General features: G+C 45.4%; 1 pseudogene; it reads left to right on the top strand.

The window, feature by feature from the left end:
• The first annotated feature begins 8,191 nt into the window (after positions 1-8,191).
• On the top strand, positions 8,192-8,309 carry LOC126428795 (5S ribosomal RNA; annotated as a pseudogene).
• The last annotated feature ends 1,300 nt before the right edge of the window (positions 8,310-9,609 follow it).

Raw genomic sequence — 9,609 nt, 5'->3', positions numbered from 1 at the left:
TTATCTATAACTTCTGCCTAATTTGTTCTGTAGTCCTACAAAGCTCTCTTAAATTATGATTCTAATACTGGATCTCCCATTTCCCCTAAATCTACTCCTATTTCTTCTTCTATCACATCCGACAAATCTCCCCCTCGTAGAGGCTATCAGTGAACTGTTTCCACCTACCCGCTCTCTCCTCTGCATTTATCAGTGGAATTCTTAAAATTACCAGCATTGCTTTTAATTTCACCGAAGGCTGTTTTGAATTTCCGATATGCTGAGTCAGTCCTTCCAATAATCGTTTCTTTTTCGATTACTTCACATTTTCCGTGCAGCCATTTCGTCTTAGCTACCATACACTTCCAATTTATTTCATTCCTCTTGTATTTGTATATCCCTGGATATCCCTGAACATTTTTCTATTTCCTTCTTTCATCGATCAACTGAAGTATATCTTCTCTTACCTATGGATTCTTCGCAGTTACCTTTTTAGTACCTATGTTTTTCTCTCCAACTTCTGTGATTGTTCTGTTTAGAGATGTCCATTCCCTTTTTAGCTGTGCTGCGGACTAAGCTATTGCTTACTGCTATATCTATAGCCTTAGAGAACTTCATGCGTACCTCGTCATTACTTAGTACTTCTGTATCCCAGTTCTTTGCATATGAATTCTTCCTGACTAATCTCTTAAGCTTCAGCTACTCTTCACCAATACTACATTGTTATCTATGTCTGCTCCTGGGTACACTTTACAGTCCAGAATCTGATTTCGGAATCTCTGCTTCACAGTGATATAATATAACTTCCCGTATCACCCAGCCTTTTCCAAGTATACCTCCTCCTCTTGTGGTTCCTGAACAGTGTGTTCGCTATTACTAGCTGCAATTTATTACAGAGCTCGATTGGTCTCTCTCCTCTCTCATTACTTGCCCAAAGCCCATATTCTCCTGGAACCATTTCCTCTGCTTCCTTCTCCTACAACTGCGTTCCATTCCCCGTGACTACTAAATTTTCACCTCCTTTTACATACTGTATTATCATTTTTGTATCTCTTCATCTTCAGACTGCGACTTCGGCATGTATACCTGAACTATCATTATGTTAGTTTACTGTCAATTCTGATAATAACTACCATAACACTGAACTGGTCACAATAACACTCTCTGCCCGACCTTCCTAATCGTAAAGAATCCCACTGCCATTTGCACTTTTCTGCTGCTGTTGATATTACCCTTTACTCATCTGACCAGAAATCCTTGTCTCCTTTCCATTTCACTTCACTGACCGTTACTATATCTGGATTGAGCCCTAGCATTTCCCTTTTCAGACTTTTCCAGCTTCCCTACCACGTTCAATCTCCTGACATTCCGGAGATCCGAAAGGTGGACTATTCCGGAGTGTTTTGCCAATGGAGAGAATCATCATGACACTTTTTTCCATTACAAGCCACATGTCCTACGGATAAACGTTATGTGTCTTTAATGCAGTGGCTTCCATTTACTTCTGCATCCTGATGCCGTTGATCATAGCTGATTCTTCTGCCTTTAGAGACAGTTTCCGACCCCAAGGAAAAGATAGTTCCCTGAATCTCCGTCCGCTCCTCCACCATCTTTGACAAGGCCACTGGCAGAAATAGGGTGCTTCTTATGCCACTGCTGATAATTAATAAAAACATAAGCACTGGTGGGTTTCGAACCGTGGATCCTATCCTTAGAACACGGGTTCTGTGTACGGGGACGATAGTTTTGTGTACTTACTTTTCTGTAAATTTAGGACCATGCCTATATACAGGGTTGATAAGTGCAGTTTCTAAGTGTATATTCGAATCTTTTCAAGTATACTTGATAAATAAGACGATGGTATTGAGAGTTTATTGAAACCCAAGGCACATGTGAAAACCCTGTCAGAATCTTTAAAGGATTTACGAAGTAAGTTAAATTTATCATGAATATCATATTCTGACCCTTTTCTTTTTGAATCAGTTAAATGACATAAAGTTATCCATTTCATTTTTATCATGGGGCATTACTACACTATGTGATCAAAAGTATCCGGACACCCCCAAAACACACGCTTTTCATATTAGGTGCCATTGTGCTGCCACCTACGGCCAGGTACTCCATATCAGCGACCTCATTAGTCATTAGACATCGTGAGAGAGCAGAATGGGGTGTGTTTCGCGGAATTCACGGTCTTCGAACGTGGTCAGAGGATTGGGTTTCGCGAGAGATGGGGCCCCTCCACGCCCGCACCAACGTGGTGACCAAACCAAAAGTTCTACCGTCACCTCCGTAAACACGTTAGTTATCTAGTAAATGGATCACAGGATGCTGGGCTGTGATGTTGTCCGTGCGACTGGGTAAGACTACGCATTAACACGGCCCATCAGGTGATAGATAGTGGACGAAACGCGAGTGAGGGTAGCGATTTGAAGAGCAGAGGGAAAAAAGTGCCATGGCTCGTGCCGTGGGAAAAAAAACCTCTGCGACAGTGGGATGGGTAGTAAGAGCAGTAGTGGCTTACTAGCTACGATAGCTCATGCAAGGTTGGATTTGTTAGTATAGGTATCATGCATCATTACCGTGACAAGCGATGGCGATGTGTCCCAGTTGCTGCAGCTGCTACATTCCTGGAACAATCGAGATCGTTATACAGTAGTGGGAGATCGGCCATAGATCATCTCACTGTGTGGGGGATGTGTGGAGCTTGTTTGCATGCAGTGTACGGTGCAGCTTCCCAGTGTGGTGCCAGTTTTTCGGCAGTATATTTCAGCTGGATATCCAGTAATGGCGTCTGGTTAACAGGGGCTCGCCTGTGCCGTTATGTTTGCGTATGCTTGGCCATAGATGTTATGTCCGTCACTTGTGTAATACGTCTGTAAGCGAGATTGCCACACTCCTGAACATCCCTAGGTCCACTGTTTCCGATGTGATAGTGGACACGTGAAGGGACACGCACATCACAAAAGTGTGCAGAACACCTCTAGGATGTTTTGGAACTCCGACTTCTTGCCAGTGCTCGCCGACCGACATCGATACCTCTCCTCAGTGCAGCACTCTTCGAAGAATGGGCTGTCATTCCCCAAAAACCTTCCAGCATCTGATTGAACGTATGCCTGCGAGAGTGGAAGCTATCATCAAGGCTAAGGTTGGGTCAACACCATATTGAATCCAGCATTACCGATGGAGGGCGTCACGAACTTGTAAGTCATTTTCGGCCAAGTGTCCAGATACTTTTGTTCACCTAGTAAATAAATGTAAATGTCATGTGAATAGGGCCTTCCGTCGGGTAGACCGTTCGCCGGGTGCAAGTCTTACGATTTGACGCCACTTTGGCGATTTGCGCGTCGATGGGGATGAGACGATGAGGACAACACAACACCCAGTCCATGAGCGGAGAAAATCTCCGATCCAGTCGGAAATCGAAACCGGGCACTCTGGATTGACAGTCTGTCGCGCTGGCCACTCAGCTACCGGGGACGGACGATCACATAGTGTACTTCCGGGAAAGTACAGTTTTTGACAGAACAGTTTGTTTTACCTAGACACTGAAAATTAGATGCGCTTCGTATCGTGACTCACGATAAAACTGCAGAAATGACAGAAGCAGAAATAATTTCCATTTTCCAACCTGCAAGGATTTTTTTATAATATATTGCGTCCCAGAATATTTAAGAATTTAAATATGAATAATTTACTGAATTACAAACCCATATCACTGACGTTGATCTCCAATAGGATTTGGAAACTTTTGCTGTGTTCGAACGCTGCGAATTACTTCGAAGACAACGATCTATTCACACATAGCACGGATTGAAAAAATATCGTTTTTGTGCATCACAAATACCTCTTCATCTCATGAAGTAATGAGAACTGCCGGCAGAAGACCTAAACTGATACCCTGTTTCTAGGCTTCCGGAAGGATTTTGATACCATTCCTCACAAGTGACATGTAATCAAATTGTGTGCCTATGGAGTACCATCTCAATTGTGTGACTGAATCTATGGTTTCCTGTGACAATGGCTGTAGTTCGTAATAACTGAAGGAGGGTCATCGAGAGAAGTGTTATATGTCCGTTGCTGTTCCTAACCTATATAAATGATTTAGGAGAGAATCTGAGTAGGCATCTTAGACTGTGACTCTTAAATTGTTTGTACATAATGCTATTATCTAACCATCTAGTAAAGTCATCAGAAGATGAAAAACAGTCACAAAATGATTTAGACTATCTGTCTGGTGCGCAAAGTGGCAAGAGATCTTAAATAATGTAAAGTACAAGCCCATTCACATCACACGAGTACTGAATGGAATCCGTCAGTATTCACTTACACAATACATAAAAAATGGGTCTTAATCAACTAAATCTCTAGAGAATCAACTAAGAGCAACTAAAGTTGCGGGTAAGGCAATTTTTTTTTCCTTTATTGTCATTTCCATTACCCATCAGTGGCGGGCTGGCAACAGCATAAGAGCTGCTCTTCAGCCAAGAGACATAAATAGACAGAAAGACATTTAAAACAATATAAAGAAGATAACATGGCGGAATATTGAAACAATAAAGGCGGAACAGAAGCAAAGAAGACATACAAAGCAGTGACTATAAATCGGAGATAAAAATCTAAAAAAGAATGTTACAAACAAAAAAGTCCACAGATTGAGTAACAGGAACTGTCATGGACGATAAACAGGTGGAGCAAACAATTAAAACCCACACCACTACATGACCCTGTATAATGGCACCGAAACTCAACACTACCGTAGCACACTGATGACGAATAAAGACCTGAGAGGAACTGCAAGGCGGGGGGAGGGGGGACAGGTGGAATGGGAAGAAGGGGAAAAGGAGGCGAGGAAGAGGGAACAGAAAGGGGGATGAGGTGGGGGGCGCGACAAGGAAGGGCTCAGAAGGGAAGGGACGGGAGAGGAAAACAGCTGCAGAGGGGGTGCAGGGAATCAGGGAGGGAAGGAGGAAAATCTGCTCTGGAAGAAGGAGGGGAGAGAAAAACGGGGGCCCTGGGGCGGGGGGGGGGAAACAAGACCAGATTACAGTTGGAAGGAAGGGTATATGTCATGGGAAAGTCCATCATCCAGGAGGGTGAGGCGCTGGAAATTGACTGACGAAGGAGATGGAGGGTATGGAGTTGAAGAGAGGGAGAGATACAGCGATAGAGATGCAGCAACAGGTGGGGAGTGGAGAGCAGGGAGGAAACCAGGGGGTGGGGGGGGGGGGATCAAGCCTGCAGACAGTGTAAAGGACGTGAAGATGTTGGAGGAAAAGGAGGAGGTGGGGGAAGGGGATGAGGTCGTACAGGAGCTGTGTGGGTGAAGGAAGGTGGATACAGAAGGCAAGGTTGAGCAAATTGCATTCAAGGATTTGGAGGGCCTTGTAAAAGCAGGTGGGTGCAGAGATCCAGGCAACACTGACATTACAGAGGTTAGGATGGATGAGGGATTTGTAGGTGTGGAGGATGGTGGAAGGATGCAATCCCCATGTCCAGTCAGACAGGAGTTTCAGGAGGTTGAGGCGGGAATGGGCTTTCTGCTGGATGGTCAGGATGTGAGGGGTCCAGGTGAGGTGACAGTCGATGGTGAGGCCAAGGTACCTCAGGCTGGCGGTGACCTGGATGGGACAACAATAAAGGGTGAGGTAGAAATCATGGAGATGGAAAGAGTGGTTGGTGCGGCCTATGATGATTGCATGGGTTTTGAGGGGTTGAGACGAAGGAACCATTGGTTACACCAAGTGGTGAACTTGTCAAGGTCGGTATGGAGGGCGTGTTGGGACCGTTGAAGGGTAGAGTAGAGAGCTAGGAAGGTGGTGTCATCAGCATACTGGAGAAGGTGGACAGGTGGGGGCAGCTTGGGCGTATCAGTCGTATACAAGAGATAAAGGGGAAGGGAGAGAACAGAGCCCTGGAGGACGTCAGCAGTGAGATAAAAGATACGATAGTTGGTGTTGTGGAGGGTGACATAGGAAGGACGGTGCGAGAGGAAGGAAGCGACCAGACGGACAAAACTGATAGGCAGGGCGTAGGTTTGGAGTTAAAAAGTGGAGACCGGGATGCCATACATGGTCATAGCCGCTATGGAGGTCGAAGGAAACACAAATGGCGGAGTGACAGGAGTTAAGCTGGAGGGAGAGAAGGTGAACTAGGTTTAGGAGTTGGTCTTCAGCAGAGAAGGAGGGTCGGAAGCCACACTGGGTAAGAGGGAGGAGATGGTGTTGATTTAGGTGCTGATGGATACAATGGGAGAGGATGGATTTGAAGACCTTACTGAAGATGGAGGTGAGGCAGATGGGATGATAGGAAGAGGCGACGGAAGGGGGTTTGTTGGGTTTGAGGAATAAGAGGATGTGGGAAGTCTTCCACAGGTCAGGATTGAAGCGGGTAGAGAGGATGACGTTATAGAGAATGGCAAGGACAGTCAGGAAGGAGAAGGGGCTTTCTATAAGGTGGCGTTAGGTGACACAGTTGTGACCAGGGGCCGTGTTGCATTTGGACTGGAGGGTACGTTTAATGTCTTGTGCTGTGATTGGAGTGTTGATGTCGGAGGGGGACCACTGACGCAAGTACTGGAGACTAGGAGCAAGTGAAGATACCGACGTATCGGCACGTTGGTGGGGAAAAGATAATAATCAAAGTGGGGATCATCTGGGATGGAGAAGACTTCAGAAAGGTGGGAAGCGAAGTGGTTGGCCTTACTGAGGTTGTCTGGAAGGGGGCAGTCGTTATGGAGAATGGGGTTGGTAAGGCAACCCAAAGACTGCGTTTTATCGGCAGAAGACGTTACAAATCGACAGAACAGACTGCCTATAGCTACGAATCCTGCCCGCCCTGTGTCAGAGTATTACTGTGCGGTGTGGGAACCTTACCAGTCAGGATTGAGAAACGACCGAAAAAGTTCAAAGAAGGGCGCCTAGTATTGTGTTATCGTGCAACAGAGATGGAGTGCCACCGATGTGATACATGAATTGGGATAGAAATCATAGGTGGCGCTCGGTGGGAGTGCGTATTGGTCGTAAAGGGTATCAAGATAATCCGTGCAGTTGTGAGAACGCTGTCCCGGATGGCGCACTGGTTACCGCATCTGTTTAGTAAGCAGGAGATCGCGGATTCGAATTCCGATCCGGTACACATTTTCGCTCATCGCCGCTTTTTCATCTAAATGTCCCGTTGCAGCTGATAGCAGTGATCCCCCTTCAGTTTACTGATAATGTTTCACAGCTGCGGGGTCTGCATGGTGTCTGTTATTTCGAAGGAAAATACACCATGTATTCAAATAATCATTAAAACAACGGCGTTCTTCGTTGCAGTGGAATCTTTTTATAAAATTTCAGTTTACAACTTTCTCCCGAATGTGAACTTTTTTTTGATGCCACTTACACAGGGGTAAATGATCATCGAAATGAAATAAGACAAATCAGAGCTCGGATGGAATGAGTTATGCTTTCGTCTCTCCCAGTCGCTGTAGGGAGTGGATCAGTAGAGAAACAGTGTGGTTCGGTGAGCCGCCTGCCGGGCACTTAAGTATGAATGGCATATTCATGTAGACGTAGATAATAGCATAGTAATTAATTACAAGCTGAACTGTGTAAGGATTTTTATTGCCATTACAGTAGGAACCATTTACATGGCGACTCCTTGTAGATCATTAGTTAGCAGGAACCATTTACAACACGAAGACGTATTTTGTGACTGCCTTTATGAGGTTAAGCTATCCTCCATAACTTATTAGTTGGATTAGCCGTTTATAAGACAGAAGATTTTTCTGAGTTCGATACATTTATTTTTTTTTTTTTTATTCACCTCTAAAAGCTCGAGTTCAATGAAGCTATGTCTTGCTATAACTAGTTTCATCTAGTAAAATTTATAGTTCAGTGTGGCAAAAACTAACACCGAAATGATTCTCATGTGCATTATACGTGATGTTTAACAATTTCTATTACAGACAACCAAATAAATAACAATCTCGATCGTGTTTTCAGAAATTTATTCGTCAGCGTTTTTACTTCTACGGATCTTTCTCCGTCTGCCGCCACCAGCAGCCACAATGGTGGCGTCAGGCCTGAAGATGGTCTGAAGAAAGGGCTCAAACCGCTTAATAACAAATAAAAATCTTAAAATACGATCGAGGCAGTTTTCGTTTGATTTTTAGCATTATACCGATCACTCCTTTTCTCCAATTACATAAGGTTTTCTAAAATTTTAAGCCAACGGCCTTGCCGCAGTGGTAACACCGGTTCCCGTCAGATCACCGAAGTTAAGCGCTGTCGGGCTGGGCTAGCACTTGGATGGGTGACCATCCAGTCTGCCAAGCGCTGTTGGCACGCGGGGTGCACTCAGCCCTTGTGAGGCAAACTGAGGAGCTACTCGATTGAGAAGTAGCGGCTCCGGTCTCGGAACCTGACATACGGCCGGGAGAGCATTGTGCTGACCACAAGCCCCTCCACATCCGCATCCCCTGACGCCTGTGGTCTGAAGATGACACGGCGGCCGGTCGGTACCGTTGGGCCTCCATGGCCTGTCCGGGTGGATGTTTTTTTCTAAAATTTTAAATTTTCTATTACAGATTCCTAGAGGTTTTGAGGGGATGTAGTAGATAGTTTTGATAAGGAGCTGTTGTCCGGAAATGTACCTTTGGTATATAAAATAAGTTTAAAAAAGGAAAGTCACCTTCAAATCTCCCGCGTCACGGCATGGACGCAGTAGACACAAAGAACTGTGGTGTGTGTGCTCTGCAGAAGCTATCTAACTTGGTGACCTTCCTTTTCGTTGCATAAACAGTATCTGCGACGCTCGTTTTCATAAGCAGGGTCCACAAACCTTTGTCTGCATCTGTAGAGCATCACAGCCAATCCTTCTACCTGCGAATGTACTATTTTCTTGATTTTGAAGTCGGGAGAAAATGAAGTGTGATAGACTGAGGCGATCCGGAAAAGTTTCTCGATACATAACCTGTGCAGCTCCATCTTCAAGTACCTTATCATGAAGTGGAAGATACGAAAATGATTATTATGCATTTCTGGATGTGGATGCTTTATCAAAATCTTGTCTACTAAATCTCCTCTACAGACCATAGAATATTGAACAGGTAATGCTGTAATAACTACCAATCACGTCCTTTTATGAAAACTAGTGAACCAGGATGCTGTGTAGGCGCTTGCCACTGCAGCACTGTCCGCCAGCTTAGCTGAGTGGGAACGTGTTTGCTTACCATTCAGCGGGCATGAGTTCGATTCCCGGGCGGCTTGGAGGTGCCTCCGCTAGTGGACTGCGTGTTGTTTTCTCAGTATCACCGACGCCAAAGTCACTCCGTGTGGCGTCACATGAAATAAGACTTGCACACGGCGACCGAACTCGCCCGGTAAGGGCCTCGCGGTCAACAATGCCACACCATCAGTTTATTTTTCCTCCAGCACTATGACGTAACCCAATGGTCTTGCTTCTTTGGGCCAGCTAACTACACTGAAGTAGCAGATACTACTGACCGTACCTTCTTGGCTGCTCTCGGAAGGGACTCACCACGCCATGCTGGGTCCACTAGCAGCCGATAAATACGGTTGTCGGTATGGCGAAAGGCAGCAGCTATTTTCTGCCCACCAGTTGGGCTAGCGTTGGTCGGAATAC

Source organism: Schistocerca serialis, chromosome 1 (assembly GCF_023864345.2).
Source record: "Schistocerca serialis cubense isolate TAMUIC-IGC-003099 chromosome 1, iqSchSeri2.2, whole genome shotgun sequence".
Lineage (NCBI taxonomy): Eukaryota > Metazoa > Arthropoda > Insecta > Orthoptera > Acrididae > Schistocerca > Schistocerca serialis.
The sequence above is the reverse complement of the archived record's forward strand: the minus strand, read 5'-3'. Positions and strand labels throughout refer to the sequence as shown.